The sequence below is a fragment of the Monomorium pharaonis genome, chromosome 4, assembly GCF_013373865.1.
Source record: "Monomorium pharaonis isolate MP-MQ-018 chromosome 4, ASM1337386v2, whole genome shotgun sequence".
Lineage (NCBI taxonomy): Eukaryota > Metazoa > Arthropoda > Insecta > Hymenoptera > Formicidae > Monomorium > Monomorium pharaonis.
Genome location: NC_050470.1, coordinates 4,547,081 through 4,573,522, shown reverse-complemented (window position 1 = coordinate 4,573,522; position 26,442 = coordinate 4,547,081). Strand labels below are relative to the sequence as shown.

The following is a 26,442-nucleotide window of genomic DNA, read 5'->3' as shown; positions in this document are numbered from 1 at the left end:
TAAACACTGCGGCGTTACATAATCCTGTGGGATTAACCGTGCTCCCGCGGGATTAACTCTCGGAGACGGATTGACGGTGCTCGAGTTACTCGCTCTTCGAGTTCGTTTGACTGGCCGAAAATATTAAATTATAATAATCGATATCGCATGGCGCTATTCCTGTCCACTCTCGTCATATTCCCGTCAGTTCGTTATCTCTTGTCATTTTAACATGAAAACTTGAAACATCGTTTCGCGTTCTAAAAGAGCTCCTCATATTGGGTATATGCAGCACAAAAGTTCTCTCCTTTCCCTCGAGGAAAAATCGTGGTTTTCATATTTTCATTACTGAAGGAGCGTTGTTTAACTCAAGTTGAGGTCCCGCGATTGGGACCCGCCAGGAAAATTATCCGAGATAAAGATCGTTAATTAAGGTTAATTAAGGTTTATTAACAGAGGCGAGCGTGGAAATCGAGCCAACGAGCAATCTCGCGTCCTGTCAATCTATTTTAATTAATTTACATGTACACAATATTGGAGTAAATTCCTGATGTAATAACTTGGCCGGTGCTGTATTGATACGGCATTAAGATAATTCACGTAATTTATCTCTGTGCATTGCAATATAATTCTGCAATCTAGAATGTTTGTAATTGATTATGAATCATTACCATTATTGTTTTATTTTATTATTTCGTTTCGTTGGTTATTATCGCGTATAGCATTATCTGTGTTAATCATTCCTTGCCTTCGTGATAGAGAACGAAATAACCATCAAATTAAGAAGTCGCGAAGAAAGCTGTAAAATACAAACAAATTCTATTCTTTAAAGAATTATATTTTTTTACTTTTTCTTGTTACTTTAAGAAATCTGTTTTATAATTAAGATCACTTCACACGCAATTAACTGTTGAACTACAAAGTGATGTTAAAAGTTTTCTTATTTATCCAACTAGTAAAAAAAATCGAGCGTGATGCAGCATCTTCGCAAGAGCTTTTTCAAACTGAGATGACAATTCCCGCAAGGAGGGGGACTCTTGGGATTCAGATTCTCGGGTATTTTTCATCGGGAACTTTACCGTTTCTCCTCTCGCAACGTTCATTTGCGAACGTAATGACGTTAGTCCAGGCATAGTCGATGTCCCTTCTAGAGACCGCGTCCATACACACACACACACACACTCCCTCTCTGTTTCTCTCTCTCTCTCTCTCTCTCTCTCTCTCTCTCTCTCTCTCTCTCTCTCTCTCTCTCTCTCTCTCTCTCTCTCTCTCTCTCTCTGTCTCTTTCTCTCTCTATGCTCGTAAGGACAACGATCACGCACGCATAAAATAAATGGCTCGTAATGGAATTTCAATCCGGCGAAAAAAATAAAAATAAGAGACAGAAAAACGGGGGCCGTTCGCTCTCGCGGCGATAGCGGTTAATTATATCGGCGGCGGGGAAGTGGGGGATATGTTACGAGTGTATTTTATCTGTGCGGGTGAGAGCGGGTCCGGGTAAAAGCCCGAGTGAGCCTTGGCCAGATAAGCGGTTGAAAGCTTGCCCCATTAAAGGTATCTAGATACCCTGGGCATTCTTCTCGAGGATATCCGAATAATTATCCGACGTGTCGCTGAGATTACGATTTTGTCGCTCCGACGTTCCTCGCGCGAGCGAGCGACGTCCGCGTGACTTTATGATCCTTTCGTTTGTACGTCCATAAAGCGAATGCGCTACTCAAGCATCCGGGAATGAGGCGAAGATAATGAAGGAAAAATATATGGTGATGCATCTACGCGCCATGTCAAATGGTTAATGCTCCTCGCGCCGAACTTGCCCCTTCGATTGTCTCTAATATCTAGCTAATTTTTCATCTGAATATCTCGAAATTTATTAAATTAGAAAAGAGTATCCTGGTAATGAAACGAGAAAGCGAAAAGTAGATAGGAAATATCTTTCCTCTACTTAATAACGTGACGCGTATAAAGTAGAAACGTGTCAACATATTACGTGAACCATGTAAAATGTCGACGATATATTTTTTAAAGGTACACGATTTCGTCAGATGAATTATGTTTTCGTTTTGACGACCGTTCTTCCTCTTTAATCTTTGAAATTACGAGCATTTCCACTTAAACTGATCTGAAACATATTTCGAGCCGACGAACGGCGAACGGCGATCGGAATTTTACGATATCGTTCGTTAAGTATTAACCGTCGGGACTTAACGCGTGCGTGTGGTGACTATAAGCGAGAGTGTGGGTAAGAGCCACATACGCGACGTGACTTGAGTGGAGATGCAAATTTTTGAGAGAGAGAGAGAGAGAGAGAGAGAGAGAGAGAGAGAGACGCCTTTTATATATCGTCCTCGAGTCGCGCCGGAGCGTCGTTAATTAAATATCGGGCCTGAGTGCCGCGCACGTAAAAGTGGAAACGCGATGATGGAATCCCAGTGTATAGCGACGATATCGTGGACTAAGTCGATAGGGCCAAAGAGCGAAAGGCTACGAAGTGAATATCCATCGGTGCACGTCGAAGGATATGAACGATATGTTCCTTTGGGATTCGAATATCTCACCCGTCAATTGTAAATCACACGTCTTCAAAAATATGGTAGAAGTTCTTCTGTATTTTTCGAAAAATATACGTAATTTATCACGTATTTTTGTAATTTTATTAAATAATTCTTAATAAAATTATTTAAACCGATAATAAAATTTTGAATAAGATAAAAAAGGAATTTATTTGTTCGTTTTAACGTAATTTGTTTTTAAATTTTTAGCTGCTTAACTGAAATCTAAAAATTAAGTTAATTCGCTGAAATTAATAAAATAAAATGGCGAAAACGAATCACCAATTGAGAAAAATTCATTCAAGTGTGTAAACAGTTAATAAATAAATTTATCTCTTTCGTAATTATCGTGCATTTCTTTTTTGCGCGATAATCAATCGAAGTCAATTAAAACGCTGCCGTCAATAGACTTGCACATTTGTAAATAATTAAATTTTTAGAATTTTAGTTGAGCAGCTAAATTTTTTTTTTTTTAATTTACGTCAAAACGAATAAATAAATGAATTTCACGTAATGCATATTAAGCTTTTGAACAATCAAATTGATCCAACTCTTCTATTTTTTGCACTTCTTTATTATTAATTGATTACTTACGATTAGTAACAGAATTAAAATATACATTTTTGACATTTTGTAATTAAGTTTTGGCAATTTTGCGAGATTTCACGAGGTAAAACCTTGAAAGGTCGTACCAAACGTATCTCTGAAATCTGTAATTAACTTGGTGGGAAGAAAGGTTTGAAATTTTATAGCGCCTAGAGGTCCCTAGCGATCTAAACTCGCCACCGTGCACGTAATGCATCTTGCCGTTCCGCTTCGTTCGGCCGTGCAAGGCCGCGCCAAAAGCGGTTTATCGAAGAATCGTCGCGCGACGAAATCTGGAGGCGGCTCTGGGATAGAACCGGATGTATCCGCGGACGTCCTCGGGCCGGTTATCGAGAGCGCATCGTGACAGTCCATAATTTCCCGGGGATCGGCGCTCTCGGCGATCGGCGCGTGATAACCGCGTAGGAAGAGCGGCGGCCATTGTGTTATCGCTCATGGTAACGACGCGTCTCGGCAGCGGTCGCAGCAGCTGTCGTTCGCCATAGAAGGAGGAAAGAGAGAAGGAGGAGACTCAGGATGTGAGAGACCGAGGGAAAGAAGAAGAAAAAGGAAAAGAGAGAGAGAGAGAGAGAGAGGGGGGAGGGGGAGAGACGTGTGCGCCAAAGTCTTCCGCGATTTTTTCGAGAGATCGCAGTCGGTCGGGCCACGAAAGGAATATCAATTTTGAATCCGATCGGTGGATACGCTTGGCCGTTCCATCTCTTCGCGACCGGTCCCAAACTGGTTCCTCACGAGGGCTCCTCTTCTTTCTCCGACGATACCTCGCGGCGGACATCGACGGACGATTCGTTATGATCGCCACTATCTAGATGCGAGCAAGGAAAAAGGAAGGCCGCGGAGGAGGTACCGCCGCTAATTGGTGATCGGATGCGGCGTCGAACACGTCGTCGTTGCCTTCCCCTTTTATTCACTCCATCTTCGGATTTAGGATTCTATTTTGCCGATGTAGTTAATCTCGCGAGATGATGGTCTAACTAATTCATATTGATTGTCTAACTGGAGCGCAAATTGGGAATTTGCAGCAATTAATAGAAATAAATTGGAAAGAAAAGGCCTTTCACGATGATTTTTTATACGTGCACGCATGCACAAAAACAGATCTCTTAACGCCATGTATAATAAAAGTAAAATTATAAAAAATATTGAATATAATGCTAAAAAATATTTTATATTTACCAAGAGAATTTTCTCTTAAAAATTTCTAAATTATAATTGTAAGATAAAATGGATTTCGAAAATTTTAATATTATTTTAGTAAAATTCAAATAATTTGATATTGAATTTTGCTATATTTAAACTAAATCAAACTTTGGTTAAATATTACTAAAAATATAGCAAAATTATTCGAAATCCACTATGATTTTGAGAGTAAATTCTAAGAGAACATTCTCTCGATGCATAAGCGTCACATTTCTCTTATTTATTGCATTCAATAAATTAAAAAAGGCATTATTAACCGAATCATGTTTCGACGTCGAATGCAAATTAATCACGTTCAATTCTTACAAGACCTTCGTTGATACATTGTGCGATGCAGCCTCGCGATTCGTTATACATCCTGTCCTTTTGCAAGGCACAAAGTAGCATCGCGCACACAGTCGCGGCCGTTTACAAAGGTCGATATATTTAATTGGCTTGCTTGTAAAACGCGAGAGCTGCGACGAGTAGCTCTCACGACCTAATTGAGTAACTCCGGGCAGCGATTTAAACGGGAACTTGGCTGTCGCGACGGCTTATAGCCGGCGACCGTAATTAACCACTTGTCCCCGACGAGCTCGTTCCGCATCTCCGTTTCCGCGTCCACGGCCAGATTCGTCCTAGTCTTCGTTTCTTCCGCCAATCCGAGCTCCTTAATGGAAAACCATTCTCGCGGCTGATGAAAAGTCGAAGAAAACAGGAAACTCGGCACACTGAGGACGGTAGGGAGTTGCCCGTCGCTTCTCGCGCGCGACGCGGATCTCCCCGGCCGCGCGGAAGACCTTGATCCTTATTTATCCCCCCGGGTGCTCCCCTGGGAGGAAAAGCGTCGCTCCAGTTCGTTTACTCGCGCCAGTCGGTGGCGTTCTCACTTTGCAATCTGTAGAGCGGGGGATGTAACTTGATTGGTTGTGTTTGTCTGGGCGCTGCGTGCGGAGTTCGTTGGTGACATCTGTATTTGATTGTTTTCCTCCGACGTGTCCGCCGTTTAAGAAACTTATTTATTTTTTTCATCCTTTTCATCGCTTACGTTTTTTCCTTGATGCTGAGCTCTCAATTCCAGCTTATTGTGTATTTGCATTTTTAGTAGCAAAAGAATTAAAACGTTCGTCCAATATCTATGCACACTCCGAGTTTTTGTAATTAGGCACTCACGAATACGGGAATCAAGGGGTAACGGGGTTGAAATCCTCGGCAATCCGAGGCAATTTTGAGAAGGTTCCTTTATTTTGTATACTGCAGAAAATCTCGGAGCTTTTTCTTTGAAATACAAATACACAGCGGACGATTTGCTTGCATGTCGAAGAAACGATTGACACAAACTGCATCTTCTTCCTCGACAATTTTTCTTTTAAAACTAAAAATAACACAACAATCATTTTGACTGCAAAATACTTTTTATTCTGTCGTTAAGTTGACATGTATGAAATATTATTCGCGCTTAGGAACATATAGACAGCAGCAGAAATAAATAATACAAACTTAATTCTGTTCGTTTGAAAGCCTTGCATTTTTAAGTCCAATTTATTTCTATATTGAGAAAGCAGTAATTGTGTTTCATTAATTTTCTTTTAGTAATTAACGTGAAAAAATTTTCACTGCGCGAATACTATTTATAATTTTATTCATCTCTTTAAACGAATTCAAAGCTTTAGATCAAAGTACGGAAAGTCGGTCAGCTCGAGAGCTAAAAATATAATGCAGGCTTTCTAAGGGAATATAAGGATTCGCGGATGTGAAAGGTAGACTTTGATCCCGTCAGAAATCGACACCTGCTGTTATCTGCGCTCGCACAAAGCCTCGCTAACAAGGATTCTCGGCCGAGTTTCTCCCTCGCAAAATCCCTCGTCGTTGTCGTTGTCATCGTCACTGTCGTAGTATCGTATAGATCGCGCCCGTTGACAAGGGGAATCTCATTAGCCCGCGGGACAATCCGTGATCTTTGTCCAAACACGCAGAAAGGCGTCCGTTCCTTTCATATCTTCCGTCTTCTGTCTAGTGAGGACACGTTGATCCGGGACGATTCGGATTGACGGGCGTCGGCCTTGAGAGTGACCTTACTTATTCGGGAGCGAATGTTGTCGTCGGGGATCGTCAAACATCGGTAGCGAGCTTTAAAGCCGCAGCAAAGCTCGCTGACGAACCGTCCGCAAACATGGCAGACGCGAGACAGAGAGAGAGAGAGAGAGAGAGAGAGAGAGAAAGATATGTTTGCTATATCGGCTAACATGTCACTTCGGCTAAAGGTTATTAGGATTGTCGACCTTCTCGACGTTACATAACGTCGAAAGACAATATTAAACAATCACAGTATGACAAATGGAATTCCAATGTTTCCTACAAAAGATTATGATATTATTCAAATTTGAATATTTTTTGTTAAGAAATAAATTTTGTATATTTAAAAAGCACTGCCTAGTGAAATATGGAAATAAAAGTATTCATAATTTTTATATAATTTAATAATATAATAATTTGTGTGTAATGTTTGTCTGCACAAGCGTGAAGTAATTTGAGAAAATTTTTTAAGAAAATATGAAAATGGAATAATAGAGGAAAATAATGTCTCTTTTAATGAGTTACAATGTTGGATGAAACAATATAAGGAATGACATACAATGAAGTCACGGTTAATGAATTCCGCATTTGACACGGCGATTCTTGGGAAGTACTTTTTGAATAAATTTCACATAATCGCATTCTTCACCGGCCGATATCCTATCAAAATGCAAGACGGCCGCATCTATCGTTTTATATCCTGAACTTCAGTTTTCCGCGAACTGAAAGAAGATTAAAGTTTCGGAACGGAGTTAAAGCGATTTTCACGAAAGTTGGAAAGTGTGACGCGACGCTTTCTTTCGTAATTCTTTAAATCCTCTTATATTAATTTAGAAATAGCTTTAATTATATGCCGCGAACAGTTATTTAAATATCATTGAACGACGCCGTATAAAAAAAACCTCTCATTTCTCTAACAATTTTTTATTAACTCTAATTAATTGTACATTACAATGTCTAAAGAAACTATCCTTCTAGTGTATAAAATAATTAATAATACATTATAAGTATATATAGGTTTTGTATTTTTAATGATTTCTATATGTGCAAAATGAAAGTTAAATAATAATTCTGTTTGAAACTTTCCGGCTCCGATTATGCAATTAATATTTTATTGAATATGTTATTTTAATTTTCGCAGGATTATCAGAATGTTTAAACACGATTCCATTTAAAACCGATGGTTCGCTCGTGTGCGTTGCGCTTTTGAAAGACGCAACATATTCAAACGTTCTACGGCGATTCGTGCACGGATATCGCGCAAATTTCAGTAAATTTATTACTGCCGCCATTGTACTGGCGCTTTTATCGGAAATTTGTTATTAACAGTCCGCATGGCAGATCGATCGATGCTGGTTCGCATCGACATTTATTCGCGAAATTATCGTTTCTTTTAATTCGCCGAATAACGAAGTATCATGTTTAGCATTCTTCAAACTAAATATGTTAAATTGTGAAAAGCGGCGCGGCGGCCGGGCGTTTTAATTAAATAAATGAACGATGACCGGTTTTAAAGGGATTTAATGCGTCTCAATGTTTAAAACGCGTTGGCCGTATCCACCCGTCTGCGTTTTATTAATTCCGATGGCCCCTGTATTATTACGCCAGATCAAATAAATAATTAAATTTTCGTACGGACACATTCGCGGCGGCATTAAATTGAGACTCTCGCGCTGTCGATTATTACCGAGAAAGATTTATTGCGAAGTATTGCACGGTAATCATTTTCGACGTCGAATTTATCGCGATCGCTCGACCGATTGTCCAAAATTATTTTTTTATTTTTCTCTACACTGAAAAAAAATGTAATATATTCAATAAGATATGTTATTGCGGGCTGCCAATTACAGATATACTCAATACAATAACATATGCTATTGCAGTATCAACATTGTACTTGCATTAATAGCAAATATTATTGTATTGAGTATTTTATGTAGTTGGCAGCCCGCAATCACATATGTTATTGGCTATATTACATTTTTTTTCTGTGTATTAATTATTTATTCTAGTTGTTTTTGATCTTTTTTTCTGTCAATGTCTGTACAATGCTTTATTTTGTTAATATGATTAATTAGAAATATATATAATATACATAGAAAAAGTTATTGAAAATTAAAAAATTAGTTTCAAATAATATCTTCATATCAATTATGAAAAAAATCAATACATTTCCTTTAAATTATATAATTATTTACAATTTGTACTATTTACGATATATTGCAATATATGTTTTATTGTTCTATACGTTACATATCTCAACCGTTACCATTAAGTATGGTCCAATTAACATGCACATTTATTAGATTCGCACCATTCACTGCAATAAACAAATATGAATTATTTTTCTGCCGAATTTGCAAATTATTTTGTGTTTATCTACATCGTTACCGTATTTCCGCAAAAAAATATGGATGAAATTTCACGAATAAGCCGTCAAAATATTATTTCTAAATGTCGAAGAAGTAATGTAAATATTTTTTTATTAATAATTATAGAAAGTAATAAAAACACTTTGTCTATTCTTTCTTTTAATTAAATTACATGTCATTTATTAAGTAAGTTGATAACAGTCTTTGACTTTTTATCTTAAAACTGATTCGCACAATTTTTAATTTCTTTTAGAAAGCTTCAGCAATTTCGTTCGAAATACGCGGGAGCAAAAGGATTAGCATTCGATGATGTTAAATGAGATGCAAATATTTTTCTGCTAATTATTCTCATTATGACGTAGCAGCGCTAGACGATAGAATTGATTAAATAGTCATCAGTTTATAACAATCATCGAGTAAAGCAGCCGTATGATAATAACGATAATAAAATAACTTATTTATAGGGAATGCCCGTAAAATTAATTAGGATCGGCTAATGTATGAGAAGGGATATCGCGCGCGTCCCGTGGATCGAGCGCATCTTTCCCCTCTCTCTTCTCTCGTTTTCTCGCGCATTCCGTTGTTTTTCCGTCGCTCTTCTTATTTGCGTACACGTCGCCGCGCAAACCGTTACCCGTTATTGCCACCATTAAACGCGGGTCCCCGCGGCCAATCCGGCGCTCTATGAATCGCTCGCAGCCGCGAACGCGTATAGAGCGACGCGCCGCTATGAATTATGTAACGGACAATTAATTAAAGTACTCGCTGATTAAAATGGCGATAAAGCGCACCGAGGTGTTTGCGCGCCGGCACGGAGCTAGAATAATTTCCATTACTAACGAACAGACGGAATTAATAGAACACTCGACGAGCGGAGACGCGTGCGGGGAGGAATCTCTTTCTTCTTCCTCCCCCCCCCCTTCTGACCGCCCACCCTCTGATTCTTAGATCGATGCGATCTGTTTTAATCTAATCGTCCTCAACTACAATCCCCCTCAGGGGCCCGTCGACGCGACGGTGTGACAAACGTCCGGCACCTTCGCCGACGCGCGCACTTATTTAGGAGGGATTAAGAAGTTCTCGGATGCTGCCGCCGAAGGAGACCTTTCCCGCCGCTCCCAATTGCACCTTCAGATAAACAGCGACTTAATGGAATCGGATAACCATTGGGCGAGCGCGAATTTGCCAGATAGAACCGTCCGCCCTCCTTGAAATTTTCAAACGAGGGGTGAAGAAGAGCGAATTGGTTATTACGCGTTCGGAAACGCTTCTTCCCCCCAATGTTCGTAGACAAATACAAATCCGACAAGAAATTTAACATTAATAAACGCATTAAAGAATAAGCATATGGGAAATTGAAAAAAATTGTAAGGTGAATAATAATATTTTATTAAAAGTTTGAAAGATGCCGAAATATTACAGAGACATCTGTGCTTAGAAAACAAAATACATAAGTAAAAATTCAATATATTTTTAATATTTTCTGAATACACGTTAAATTCGTGTTATCGTCTGCCCGACCAGAGGGTGAGGGCGATGTTAACGTTGTAAAAAAAAAAAAAAAAAAACGATCCCATTTGAAGAAGAGGAGAACGGCCGAAGGAAGGAAACGAGAGAAGGAACCGAGGGCGCTCGTAAAATTAGCGTATTCTTCGCTAGTTGTCGGTTGTCGGTGCCCGTTATAGCGACGGAAGCAATCGCTATTCCATGAATAACAAAAATTTACTGCAACGGCCGTGCGCGCCTATCTATGCGCCACCCTCCTCGTCGTTGCTCGATCTCCGCCCTCTCTTCTCTACGGGGGAGAATCGGGACAGAGAAGCGAAAGAGCACATTTTGCGCATCCCCCGTCGAGACGCGGCGTATCGTCGGAGACGAGAGATCGAGAGATCTTGGCTAACGAATGCATCGTAAATGCATTAAAATGTATGCCTACTATGCACAATTGTGTGTGCTCGCATGCGATTTATTTGCGGGGTGCGTCAACTTTTTGCAGGAGAAACTGCCGAGTCGTAATTTCAAGAATACGCGCGAGCAAATATTCTTGTTTAAATGAATAAAAAAAATTCCCAAGTAGCAATCGTGACAAACTTAATAATGCACGGTTATTGAAGTACAAGGAAAATATCGCGAGTATGAAATATTGTGGATCTTTATAATAAAAACTGTAAGAACTTTTCAATTGTGTTATTTGACGATAATTCATAAAATTAGGCGAATTTATTAGGAGACTTCTATTTGACTCTTCTGCGAGGCATTATTTTTAACTAAGAAAATAATGGAGCGAGTGCCCGCAAGTCGCGCATGCCCGCACGAGCGAGATGAACGAGAGAAGTAATTATTTACCAAACGGCCGCTAATTCCGTCAAGCTTTCATTCCGCCGTCCGCAATTCCTTATAATTAGCATAGCGAGTAATCTTGATCGGCGAGGCGGCATACCGCTCGCACGCGGAGAGCCCTCCACGTCCGGTTAATGCTGGCACTCCGCATGGCTAATAACTTAACGTCGTCCGAGAGGTCCTCGTAAATGAAAATGGCGCTGCGGGCGGAGAAAGGGAAGGAAGCGAAAGGGAGAAAGGACGAGCCGGGTTATGGACCCGAGGTAGATGCCGTCGTCGCCGCGACACGTCGCCTCGTCCCTAAGGATAATGCGCGCGGTGTACTCTCAACTACGCCCCGGGAAACTTTCCCTCGATTCTCATTACGAGCCGACGTTCCGCAAAACGGCATCCATCCCAGCTAGATTTTCACGATTCTCCGTTAAGATCATATCGGACGTGAGAAATATTGAGAAAATCGTGTAGATAAAGCGGCACGCGACATTCAGAATCGCGAACAATTATTGCAGACAGGAATCTCTCGCTTTTTCTAAACGAACCAAGATGTACAGCGAAAGCTTTCCTTCCCCCCTTTTAATGTCTATTATTAATTTACGTGATTTTCCATAATTAAGCGGACGTTATTAATTAATTAATGCGTGTTAAAATTATATGTGAAAATTCCTCGGGTGTCATCAGCAGCTGCTATCAGCTGCGACGGAACGTTCGTCGACCCTACCGCTCCTTTCTCGTCTGCTTGGAGCAATTAAAAATATTGTTGAAACGAAAATGTAAATTTTGGTGTGTTGATGACAGTTCTCGCGTATGCTCGACCACGTTTTGAATTTTGCTCCACCTTTTGACGATATTTCACCGCGAAAATGAGCGGCACAATGTTGAAGTACTGTTCGTTAAACACACTTCGACGCTCGTGATTTATTTTATACGAACGGAAGTGTCATGAGAGAGAGATAGATAAATAGATAGATAGAGAGAAAGAGAGGGAGTCGAAAGTGCGATGCATATTTTATCGTGACAACTCGATACTGTGCCAGACGTGATAAAATGAAAATTAAATTCGACTGATGCATCTATTGACATATTGTGTATGCTGTAAAATAAAGATTATTCATTAAAATTGTAGGACATTGGTATAGATTTTTTTTCAAACGGTCGTTCTTGAATTTTATTGTAATAGCACTTTTCAGTTTATATTTTACAAATATTAGATGTCATTTCCGTTATATTCAAATTGTAGTTATTATCCTTTCCCTTAGCATAAATGTTTAAACGACATAAACGATTCTACTTCCAAAGAAACGTCGCGTTAACATATAATGTCAGCGCTTCTCTTCAACACAATGTAATGGCGCTCTGAAATTCATAAAGACTCGTCGTGGTATACGGAACGGCGTGTTTACTGTTGGTATTTCGACAGTGGAAACAGCAGTCGTTCTCCAGTACAAGAAATAACACGAAAGAAGTTCCATTACGAATCAGGCAAGGTTTGTAAGCAGCACATCCGGGACTCGATGGAAGGTGTCGAAGGTGATTCGAGGGGTGGGAACGGCGTAACGAGACTAGGACGAGAAGAGTACGGGCGGAAGGGAGGTAGACGCGGCGCCCCAGAGAGTCCCTTTGGTAGCCCAACTTTTGAAAACAGTGAAAGTCATTTAAAGTTTGCCCTGCGCGTTCGCCACGTCACCTCCCTCCCTCATTTTCCGTACCCTCGAACCGCTCTCCGCCACCGCCGTGACATCCTTTTTCCCGTCCGGGGAAAAGTTCTATCCTCCCCTTCGCCCCTGCCATCAGGATCAAGCGTGCACGACCCGACCCCGACGCGTTCGATCGCTAAATCCTGCCCTCGTCTCCGAGAGAGAGAAAGAGAGAATGGGAGAGTTACCCCCGAAATTTCACATTCGACTTGGCTTTTTGCTCGAGCGGGCTCTCACGCGATAGATCGACTCCTCGCTCAGTGGCGTGAGGCTTGCAAAATGCGAGAACGAGGGCGCGCGCGCGTGTAAGCACCCGGTCCTTACATTTCGAATACATTTGCTTGGCTTTGTGGGAGAGCTTCAGTTTCGTGGGCGAAATTTGCAGCGCGAGCTTCGACGAGATTCCCGCTGTGCATCGCTGCTTCCACGCCGAGTAATTAAATGCAGAAGCCGGTGTAATTTCGGCGAGAGTTCAGATTTCGATACTGCAAACTCACGAAACTGGTATCTATGTCCAACGACAATGTAAACGTGACATATTTACGTAACTGTATAGTCTACAGTAATCATAACATCATGAAAATAACAAAGGTAACAAAATATTATACATTATCAAGCATATTTAAAGTTATAAAATTGAAAATATAATAATTAAAAAAAAAGAACAGTATACGCCAAGCACATAAAATAGATATCAAATATAATCTTTTTTAAAACTAGAAATGTTTATTTAATGAACGTTGGTTTAAATATTATAATACAAAATTTTGTTGTTTAAAGATATGTATACATCATTGCAATTACCCAATTATACAATATAATGCATCTAAAAGTATATTCAGCAGAAGCTTAACACATTTTATACACAAAAATGTGTATATAAGAAAAAATTTACATGCTAATGCAGCAAAAAAAGTAAAAATTAATTTTACCTAAAATCGAATTAATTTCAGCTATTAATATCGGGATGAAAATAATTTAAATAGATAATTTTATTAAATTTTTATTAAAAGTTTTATATGATTGGTTTGCACTCCAGTCTATAGCTATCGTATATGTACTTAAATTCAGAATGCATATATATATATATATATATATATATATATATATACATGAAATAACACGTATCTTGCACATGCAAAATATAAACATATATTATATAAATATTTCATACCTACTTTTTTTATTTGAACAAAAAGTTAAAGCTATCAGATTGTGGTTTCAGGGAAAACATTAAACGATAATATAAATTTTCATGTGGCACAAAATTGTACTGTTGCCGTAGAATAATATTACCAATTTCCATAGTTAAGTTAACAAACATAATAGCAATAAGCCTGACAGAAGATTACTTAATTTCATCTATTACTTATTATTGCAGTTGCAACTAAAGGAATATAAACCGAAATGTTCGTAGAAGATTCTCGGTATAAGCAAAGATGGTTACGATAGCGTTTATTTGCGACTGAATTTTCCGCAGTCCGTAACATGCACTTTTGTTCAAAATGCACATGCCCATCTCTGCACCGCAAATCGCTGAATATTCGAGGGTGTCGCGAAACAGGGGTTGAAGAGATCAAGCTGAAGAGACCACCGATGCTGTCACCCTCTTCTCTGATTGCTCTCCCCCCCCCCCTCTCTCTCTCTCTAACCCCCTCTCTTTTGCAGCTCGTGTTTGCGTTTACGCATGCTGTTAACACGTTGCCGAAATACTAACATAAGCAAGGATATGCAATCGCGAGTGTTGCATTATGACAGTGTTGCATTGACTTTGACCATTTAACTCTCTGATGGTGATGACGATTTTACGATATCGTCAAAATATTAAATTTTATTTCTCTCGAAATTATAAAATAATATTTAAAAAAAGAATTCAATATAAAAGGAACGAAAAGAAATTACTTCAAAAAATATACAGCGTGTGAAGGAAGCATATATATTTTCTAATGCAAAAACTTTTCCAAGCTTATTTTTCACAAGAAAATCCACGCAGTTTTTCTCAAATCCTTTTCTAATACACTTTTGAAGGCAGATTTTAAAGTAACAAAATTATTTTTGTATTATCTCAAAAATAAACAAAATTTAAGATTAATTGCGCTATATTTTAAATTAATTTTTCTTCTTATATTAATCGTAAACGTTAGTTTGGGATATTTTGTATTTTTATATCTGTAACATTTATAATATTTAATTATTATGATAGATCCACATAAGAAAGAAACTTTTGTTTGTGCAACATAAAATGTTAGGATGAAGATATCGAAACAAAGTATCGATATCTTACCCATCCCAGCATACGGTCACCCGAAGATCATCTTTATCTTCTGTCGTGGACCACCGTCGTCCGGATTCCAGTAGGAGACGCGCCATTTGAATACGAAATTCGAATACGCTGACGAACCGCGCATACATCAGTCTACGTCTGTTTGAACTGGCCCCTGTATGGTAATGGGCCCCGGCACGGCGCACTGGAAGCGCATCGACTCGACTCGATGCGTAAGCCGGATCGGAGTGACTCCGGTCGGCCGTTTCGCCTCGGGATGCTTCCGCTCGAAGGGTTTTAATATTAAACCGCGCCCCCCCCGGACTCGCATCCCGATTACGTCCGAGCGGGATGGAAACGCGGGAGCGTCAATGCGGCGTATTTGCGGAGAGTATTTCGTTGGTGCTATATATATCTCTTTTATATATATATATATATATATATATAAAAGTGTGTAACTATACAGATGTTTTCACGTAGTATATGGACTGTAAAAAATTTGTGTAAACAATTATGATAGGCTAGATGATTTTGAAACTCATTGTAATAGTTGTAACTTTTTGTATGATGTAATTTTGTATATAAATTTTGGAATAATTTTATAATTTGTTTTTTATACTTGCGTATTCACTGTAAACAAATGTATTACAAATTAAATTATTTTTACTTGTTTACCGCAAAATTATAATATGAGTCTTAAAATTAGCCACTATTATAGTTAGAATTTTATAAATTTTTTACAGTATGTGTACTTTTCGAGTTTAATACATTCATGGATAGAGAGTACAATCTATCGAGATACCGCAATAATGATAGTTACATGGACGGAAAGAAAAACGAAAAACCAAGTAAATAAAGTTTAAATCTAATATTTACTGCGGTAACAAGTTTGCTAATGTCAGCACGCTTCGATATATTTCTTTTTAAAACCAAAATCCAAAACCAAAAGACAGAATGTCATCTCGCGATCGCCCATCGTTCCACTCCGCTGAAGCATCTCTCTCTTTCTTCTTCTTCTCTGCTTCCGGATCGGAATCAACCAACCCCGAAAAACATCCGCGAGACAGCCCTGCTGCCGTAGCGCGCGTAATGCAGAATGTTTGTCGCGGCGTTTCACTGCTAGGCGGGGGCAATTCCGGAACGCGCTGGGATACGGCGGGGCGCGTAAACTCCGGAAGTTACTTTTCGGAAGTCGTTCCGGTCCACATAACGAACGCCCGTCGAGGTCAGCCACGGTAACTAACAGAAAACTATCCCGCTATCTCCTTCCTCTCTTTCGCGCCCGGGGCCCGAAGGAAGCCCTGTAAACTTAGTTGAGAACTTGCCACCGCGTTCTTCAACCCCCTTCGATCCTCGTGCCGCCTCTCCCTTTTCCCCTATTCTTCTTAACCCCCTTTACACCAGAGACGGCACGAGCCCAGCGAACGGTGGCCTACGTTAAACTTTATCTCCGTGCGAGCGGGAGTCTTAAAGTTCACTTTATTAAAGACCCCCGTGACTACTCGAGGAACCGGAGGTTCGTCGGATAGAGCGAGAAAGAAGGTTACAAGGAAGGAAGTGGGAGGGGACGAGAATCGCTTCCCTGCGGTTCCGCTACGACTCTCTTGACATATACGTTCACCGCGGAATTAAAAGCTCGTGGAGTTCCCGCGTGCATCCGTCTCGGGCTTTATTAATGGGCTCGATGTCGGCCCGTAAACAGTAAGTGGAGTAAGGAGGGCGGAAGCTGTTGAGAGGGCGGCGAGTCGGGGTAGGAAAGTCTCCGCGGAAATGGAGTAGGTGCCTGCGGTATATCCGGACTGCGCCAAGTTGGATGGGACGCGCGTGGAAAGCGTGGGATATTGATGGAGACTGTTGGGCGCCGCTTGGAATTTGAATGGCAGTTGATTAAAGGCCCCTGTCTAACTCGCACGTCAGTGAGGCGTCAGTGTCGTGTCAGTGCGCGGTCCACCTGGTCTCGTTGATAGTCCTATTAAAGCTCAGTCAAGCCAATGCGCCTGTTGGTGCGTTGAAATGCGATACACAATACGAAAAAAGTGTAATAACAGTGCCACGCAAGACATAATCTTGAAATAATTTGTTTCGTTTGTCTTAGGCTTTTAAATGATAATAATAATAATAATTAGAACAAAATTTTTCATTGTCCAACAAATTTGTTACCAAACGTGTATCAGTTAATATTCAAAGCTTCGAGACTTTTATCGGACGAGATAGCTTTATTTTTAAAGCACCAGGGATTAATTTAGCAATAACAGGATGCATCTGATGGTTAAAGAGAGCAAAAATCGGAAGGGCAGAGATATAATGCGGGGAGGGACAAATCGCGTAGGCGAGAGACGGTTATCCGTATTTCGATTCATCGGACCGTACATCGGGGCGCCGTTAGAGTTCATTACGGTAATCTGTTCTTCCTGAGTAACGCATCGATGAAAATGTACAATATAATCATATCTAGCTTAACCTAGCGATATCCCAGATACACGAAGTCTGTCAATCGAGCCGAGATAATTATCGTCGTCGAGATGATCATAATTGTTGCGCATCAGCGATTCCGCCAAGTACCCACGTTTTCCTTTCGTATTAATAGAAGTAAAATAATAGGGAACAGGAAAAATAAAAAGTTTATTGTAAAATATTTTACATTCATTGTACGTATATATTTGCAATTGTTATAAAGATTAAAAGATTGATATTTTATAAAATCTATCAAGCTTCCTCAGACCTATCACAAATTTTATTACAATAAATGTTAGTGTAAAACCAATAAGCGACAATAACAACAACTAATAATTGATATGAATTGCAATGTGCCAATTGCAAAAATAAATTCAAGCCAATTTTACTTTGATAACCTTACTTCTTCTTTCTTTCAATAACACACTACAGTTCAATTAAACTCAGACTAAGAGATTTTGAGGATATGCACATAGAGCGTTCTACGTAATTATTTTGATAGTCCAACAAAATTAATTTTATATCTGTACACTCTAAAAAAAGAGTTTAGTTATAATAATCAAGTCTAGATAATAGTTACTAAGCTTTGATGAAATAGAATTAATTAAATGTTTAGTTAATATAATGAAATATTTAGCAACTGTTTGATAATCGTTTAAGTAATAATCGATTATTATGTTTGTGGTAATCCTTATATTAATATAATTATTAAATATTATTAAATATTATGTTAATAAAACATTTAATTATAATTATTTCACTAAAACTTAATTATTATCAAATTTTTTACAGGGCAGTTAAATTTTTAGACATTTCAATAAACTTTCAATAAACTTTCCGTGCACAAGTGCAATTTAAACAATTGATCTTTTAAAATTCAACTTGTTGGCTCATATGCAAGTTTCAATAAATTAATTATGGACAAAAGGATAAACATTGTAGTAATAGATACTTAAAATATCAAATTATGAAATTTCACGTTTATTTACGCATAAATCAACATATAAATGGGAAATATAATAAAAAGTAAGTAGTACATATTCGGCAACTCTCCCTTAAGATACGTCATAAAAAATGACACATTTAAAAACGGAATTCGTAAATGTTAATAATATAGTGAAGAAAAATATCTTAAAGATGTGCAACAATTTTCCACGGTTATACGTGGGATATAACTCGTGTATTACGTGTTAAGCTCGAGAGGTGACAGAATTCTACTTCGGAAAATCGAAGGATGATCTAAACGCGAGCATCTTTCGTTGAAAACGCAGGAGAAAACGGGGTGCTAATGCACATCGATGAAATATCGATGCGCGGCTATAAAGTGAGCGCCGTGTTCGCCGAGGAAATGGCATGACGGTCAATTCCTCTAGAGGCTAAATGCACGTGTACATATATAGAGCCGATACGTGGGATCTGACCGGATGCGTATGAGGGTTCGCACGTGTTTCAGGAAAAGGTATGATTCGACACGCGTGTCTGAATTCCATGATAAGCAAGCGGCATCGGGCATAATTAAAAGGAATCATCTGCTTTCGGTTATTCTTTGTAGCAGAGTTTCTCTTTGAAATAATTATATATAATATTATATATGTAATAATGTATATATGTAATAATTATATATAAAAAAAATGTTGCTAAGAAATATAAGAAATAAGTTAAACGTGATGTATAATAAGAATGACATCATAATATATAAGACACAATTGAACAAACTAGAGAAAATATAGGATTGTTGAGAAACTTAATTGCTAAACATTTTTTAGCAATTTTTGCAACACAATTATTGATTATAATGTCAGTAGTACAAAAACGCAGATGTATCACCTGAAATTTTTCTCAGGTATGATATGGACAAATAGTGCACTGTAATAACGAAAGAGTATAAAAAGAATTTTGTTACCAACTCGAAAAGAATAAGAGAGAGACTGTATTTCTTAATAGCAGCGTTGATCTATGTAAAATATTAAAGAAATTTTCAGCAAAAGAGAGATGTATTGCAATCGAAATTCCGACGCTCTGGAGCGAATGTCGTATCGCGTCGTATCTCGCACCAGTAACAACAAGTATATTGCTTCCGTCTACAAGACGGATATTGAGTCTATCTTTTTTTTTCGCCGAAAAAGGACTTATTGCGCTTACCTGTAACAGGGAATATGTTCTTCGTGTGCGAAAGTTTCCAAACAAAAATCCGTTCCGATATTATTCCTTGCTATGTAAGAAAGGCGACGCTCAGACCCACACTTTATGTCGCCTTCCTTTCTATTTTTATGCCACCGCTATAACGCCGACCGCCCTTTTCCACCCTTTCCGCGAACTTATCCGACTTACTTCCGTGTAGGCGTTCGCGCTTTTATGGATATCCATTTAAGTTTTGCAGCGAGCGGCGCGTAACATGTACGCGTATGACGATCAGTATAAAAAAGCTATTGCGGAGTTAATAAAATATTCGTACGATGAATGTGGCTCTTATATATCTATCCTTTATTATGTCGAATAGTATCGTGAGAATTAACCTAAAGGTTGGTAAAAATGAGGAGAAACCAGTTAAAATAATGTCGCATAACGGAAGGTATAAAAAGATACGACAAGAATTGTGAAGAGTTAAAATTTTTATCATTATACGTTTGATTACATTTCTAAATTTAACACCTATAAGATAGAAGTTAATCATGAAGACAAATACCTATGAATTGATATTACTTTTTTCGAAAATAAAGTTAAAAAGAGCAAACGAGAGAGAGAGAGAGAGAGAGAGAGACGGAATAGTCGTGGAGCATTCTGCGTACGTGTATATTGCTTTATTACATGCATTAGTACATTTGTTTAATATTACTAGGAAGCCATATGGAATCGATCGACTGAAAATATGAGAAATGCGAGTTGGCGGCTTCAGTCCTTAAAATATAACTTTAGGGAACAATACTACATGATCCGAGCGCAATCGCCGTCCGGGAACGAGCAGATCTACCGCACGTAAATCATCCGGAAGGCTACGTTTTCCTGAATTGGCCCCGCGTACACCCGGTAGATCCCATCGTTTGAATATGTGTTTAATGTTCCCGTCTATTGTTAGCACAAACGAGCGTTGCGGACAACACAATGGCTGGAACTTCACTCTGCGAACTTCGCTTTCCTAAAAGCATATATACTCGCAGACGTTATAATAATTGGAGTTATGCACCCCGAAGGAGAATTAATGACGTTGGAATGTGAAAGCACGATATACTGTTTTAACGAAATTTTTTTGCTGAAATTGGGGGGGGCATTTTATGCAAATTTAATGATGCCACATCGTGGCATGAAATATTATGCAGATTGCGATTATAATTATATAAGATCATATCTCGATTGTGAAAAATAATAATAACAAATTCAACTATAAATCATCTATAATTTGTGATGAATTTTACGTTGAGCGATATTAACCGAGTTTACGAATTTTTAATTTATTTTTTTAATAGAATTTATGCTGTAGCAATAAGTAGATATTATTATATTTAAAAATTTAGGTATATTATTATATTAAAAAAAATGTAGATTCAAATATTGACTATGTCTTGAAACACGAAGAACCTCATAAACTGCGATATGGAAACGGTCATTGCCATATCTAACGCGTAGTCATTCGTCTAAGTCATTCGCATGCGACAATCGCGGACCACGTTTACGAACTTTCGTTCGCACGCTACGTTGTATATACGCGAATCGTGCGCTTACGAATTTTCACCGGCACGCGGGACGCGAGTGAAAAATAATAAAACATGCACGCGCTATTACGAAGTGTTCGTGCACGTGGAACTTTCCATCGCGCTTGCGACTTTTCGAGCATCCGGCGGCTCCCACGGTGTCACCGAATGTATACTCAGTTGAATCTATTGTCGGAACAGGAAACATACAGCATGCAACTGGCGGAACTTCGCAAAGCCGAAAGAATCTATGTACCAGGGTTAAATAATCGCGCGTATATACCGCTCATCTTTGCGCTCTTAGAATCGATTGATTCCTTCCTTATAATTTTGCCTCATTAGAGATAGGGGATGATAGAGTAACATCTAATTTTCTTATAACATTTGTATCTAATAATAAACATTTATAGATATGAATGTATATTTGACACAATATTGTATCTCGAAAAGTGAATTTTAACAACTGACATACATATTAAATCGTAAGAACTCGAATAATGTGATTTTTTTAGAATTAGAATTCTTTAAATAAAGTAAATTTTAGAACATAGTAAAAAACATTTTATGTTTATTAAAACTTGTTTTTATCAAAATTTTTGTGTTGAATAATGTTGCGTTAAATGTACAAATTTGTGGGTAAATGTACAAACATAAAAATAATATAGTTTTAAAAAAACGTAATTTTAAAATATTTATAATATTTTAATCTAAATACTCTTAATATTTCTTAATATTCTCTGAAATTTCTTAATATTCTAGAATTCCAAAAAATTGGGGATTAAGTATTTAATTTCTTTAGACATTATATTTCGATTTCATATTATTTATTTTGCCGCTGGGACATTTTTCTCGCGTACCTTTGCGATCATAACTTTACACGCTATCTTCGTATATTTCAACTGAGCAACATCTCGCGCATTTCTCTCCGCTACGAGAAACCTATCTCTGTATAAAAACAGTATGATAAAACGTCTCGCGGACGAAGAAACAGCCGGAGAGAAAAGCGGTACGGAATTGCGTCGAAATCTCGGGTCGTCTCGCAAGAAAATATGGTAAAGCGGATCGGCGGGAAAACAAAATACAGCAAAATGACAACGCACAGAATCGATCACGTTACTTCGCACAAACGCGCGTCGCCGCCAAACGATAAAATTACCGATCAAATTATATTAGCGTATGTCAAAAACATTGTGTAATAATAAATATTATGCTTGCACATCGAAGTGGTCATAAATATTTATCGACAATTTTGTGTTGCTCGATTAATTATTTGTACGCCATCGTGATGATTAATTCATTACCGGTGAAAGAGTACGGCGTCATTTTGCCAACAACTTTGGTACAAAAGCCTTATGTAAGCCTTGTCGTAAGCAACATTATCTTGAATGTTAAATAAATAAAGGTATTGTGTAATCACGCTGTCTTGGGTGTATTTCATATATTCTGTCGTATATACACAAAAGTATTTAGAATTAAGTAATTAGAACTAGCAGAATTAAGTTTGAAAAAATAAATATTTTGTTCACCTCTTTTTCATTTTCAGTGTCGATTTGTAAATTTTAAATATAAGTTATAATTTTAAAATGGCTAAAGTGGTTTATACTAATATTTTATGTTATTATAGTTAAATTTACATTAGTTATACCCTTATGAATAGAGGAAATGTAAAAATAATGAATTTTAAGACTTCAACAAAGGAAAAATCGATTAAACTTTATTGCCAATCTAAAAGTATGAAATATTTAAGAAAACTATACCCAAGGTACTGTAAGCACCATTTATTTACTTAAATCTTAAATAAGAATATAAGAAAAAAATGTGATATACAATTGTTAACGCACTTGTAATTTTGTAATATACGAATGCTGAATATGCGATATTGCAAAAGTACAAAAAAAATATTAATTATCATCAAAACAAATATGAATAAATTATATGAAACAAATAAATTATATGGAACTGCAATTCGTTTTCGAAAGAAAGAGAAATTAAATCAATCCAGATAGCAAGAGGTGTCGGTTTATTTAACGTTATTAATTATTTATAATGAATTTCAACCTTGACATTAAAAATTACATCCAAACGTTGTAAAAATGATGAGAATTCCTTATGTAACATCATTACATAACACGTCATAAAAAATATGCCATTATTTTTATGACTCGTTGAATCTAATGGTAACTTCACTTATATTCTACTGTTAATTGTTGAACTACGGTTATTAATAATTCTACTATAATCGTTGATTAGTAAACTATCTTTCTTATTCATATGCTCTTAAGTTTTTCTCTTGAAGTGTAATTAAATTATAAAAATGAACTTTAAGCGCGTAACTTTGAGTATAACTTTGTTGTGACTTTGAATATAAACATGTACTTTAACAGTTTAATAGAAATGTTTCAGTTGCACGATGTACAAATGTGTCATTGGCACTAAAATAATTCAGAAGTAATTAATTTATTAATTGTATATATAATTTTGAAATTGAGTTAACGTATTCTCGATTATTATAAATTTCCATGGGGATCTCTTTCATATTCATGGTTTATCGATTTCTCAAATTTTTACTTTAATAGTATTCCTATTCGTCTTTCCTTCCTAAAGACGATTTTACAAAGTGTTGGAATCAGAAATGGCCATTCGGGAGAGGGTTATCCCGATAAAAATCCCCGCGAGCCAATAAAACGAAATTAGCGAGGCGACGCGCATCGTCGCCGTCATCATTCGCGGTCGGGCCATATTTTAATTTATCTCCGTTGTCCACCGTTGTAGATTACAAGCGGAGGAAACCTCGCGGGTCGGTTAATGGCCCGGCGGTCTCATGAGGCAGCGTGAGTCTCGGAGCCTGTGAGGGGCGAAGAAAGAGAGAGAGAGAGAGAGAGAGTGACTGCGGGGAAAGGGAGGCGGACGACCCCCGCGTGTGTGAAAGTATGCCCGGCTTTAACGATCAACAACGGGGACGTGGGTGTATATTAGCTGCAGCGGAGAGGTAAAAGGAGTATAGAGACGAAGAAGAAGGAGGAGGAAGAAAAAAAAGGAGCGAGACAGGCAAATAACGCTGGGCGCAAAAAGGCGAGAGGCAAGAACTGCGCGGAGTGATCTCTCGGAGGCCCCCAGAGGGAGCGAGCCACGGGAACCACCCATGGTGTCCGTTATTGGAGGACATTAAGTCATTATTGATTACCCCTTCGCGTACGGGCATCCACCGTGCACGGAAAAGCGAAGAAAACGAACCGGGAGAGAAGTTACCGATGCAAGCTGTCCGTTCTCTCGCGGCTTTTCTATATATGTCTCTCTTTCTCTCTCCTCTTCACTTATTCCTCTCTCTCTCTCTCTCTCTCTCAATCTCTTACTTGCTCCCTCGCTCGTGCCCGTATCCGTCGACTCACCTGAAGGATATTGCAATAATTTGTTATTTTTCACTACTGGCCGTACCTCTTCCGTCATAAGTCACTCTCAGAGCGAGTTGGTAATGAATCACCGAAAGTAAACATTCCTTATGGCTCACCGTGCTCAACGTCGCGTTGCTCGTCTTATGCTTATGGTCGTCTTATGGAGTCTGGATGAAGAGGAGGGCTATTCCGCAATGAGAATAAACATGGGAACATCAGTGTGCCGGTGAGTCTTAGATCGATGATTTGATTCGTGTTGTGGATAGAGAACTGCATTCCTTTCGCTTGTATTGGTGTCGCAGTCAATTTTAATACTAATGAGAATAAGTAGAACGTTTTTATGTATTGTAAGAAGAAATTCGTCTTCAATATTTAAGTTCATAAAACTTTAAACTATCTTTTTAGACATGAGTCTACAGAAATTTATTATTTATGGGAATAAAACATAATTTATTACTGGATCTATAATGATGAAGTAAAACTAATGAGATAAATTTAAAATGACACATCTCAATTTATTTAAAAATCTTTTTACATTAGTAAAATGACTGTAAATTGAATCTTTAATAAATTTAACGATACCATTTATACCATGTACCGTGTACATTGTGTATGTACGTGTGTGACTGATATAATTCATCTCCATTAAAATTTATAACAATAATATTTAAAAACTCGTCTCTATATTATTATTCTCTTTGCAATGTTACAAGTTACAACAAAGTACACTTAATCCCGTCGTTCACCGTCGCATCTGCAAAACTACTAACTCATACCGTTTGCGCGTACCACGTATACATGCTATGGAAAGGCATTCTCGTTGAACTGCGAACGTACGCGTGCTAATGCACGGACATGCGTGAACGAAGATAGTCGGACCGTGGAAGTGACACGTCCCGGCTAAAACCCTCGTAAACCCGGAATTACGGAGTCGATGTCGCGGCGGCGCTACGCTAGCCGTATTAATTAAAGCCTATCAATTCGAGGCGTATTGCCGCGATCCTAACCTGGGAACCGACGCGGAATATCTCACTAAACCTGGTACACACGTTCCCCATTGCGACGCCAATGATGTCGCATCCCTTGTAGGGTACACGTATGATGATCATGGTCGCGTGCGGTTGTGTGAGCATTAATCCAGAGGACACCCTCGGAATCAAATCATCGCAACGACTAATCTTCTCGTTTCTGCTGCAAGACTTCAAATTCAAGCCGTCGCAAAGGGACCTTTTTATCTCATTGCCAAGTTGCTTTCAAGCATGTATTGTTATGTTTCTTTATCATTAAAGCCTCTTTTCTCAAATGGCCTCTAAATTATTATAACAAATACAAAGTTCAGGTTTATCTTATGTATATCTAGGACAGGAAAGTTCCTCAAACACGTCCAATCCAAGTTGATCAAAATTAACACGAATAGGTGAGGTTTTGTTTGTACAAAGACTGTCAAAATATCTCGCTCTCTTACGCAGCGCCGATCCAGGATTGGCGGACAGTTATACCCCTGCGCCCTCGGTATGATATTCGCCCGACGCGATGTTGTTGCTTGTTCTTCCTGTACTGCCTCTCTCCTCTCGCGCCCGGTTCACGAAGGGTCCCGGTAACCTCGAGGCTATTAGGGCGGTCCAAGTATTTGAACCTCACACCTCGATCCTTCAGCCGGGAGAAAGGCACCTGCTCTTTTGGGACTGGGCGGTTCGTAATTGCCTACCCTATGCTTCGCCCACCGGGCCCCGCGCGTAGATGTAATCAAAACGAATGATTTGAAAACTCAATTACCCTCATTACGTCTATTAAAGTGTCTATCCAGCTCGACTGTTTCTTCACTCCCTGCGTCTCTTCGTTCATC

The 26,442-nt window shown here is 38.5% G+C and overlaps 1 protein-coding gene across 6 annotated transcripts in view; it reads right to left on the bottom strand.

The window, feature by feature from the left end:
- LOC114253999 overlaps positions 1-26,442 on the bottom strand; it is a 419,778-nt gene that overhangs the window by 71,585 nt on the left and 321,751 nt on the right. The gene's annotated exons all lie outside the window — the stretch shown is intronic.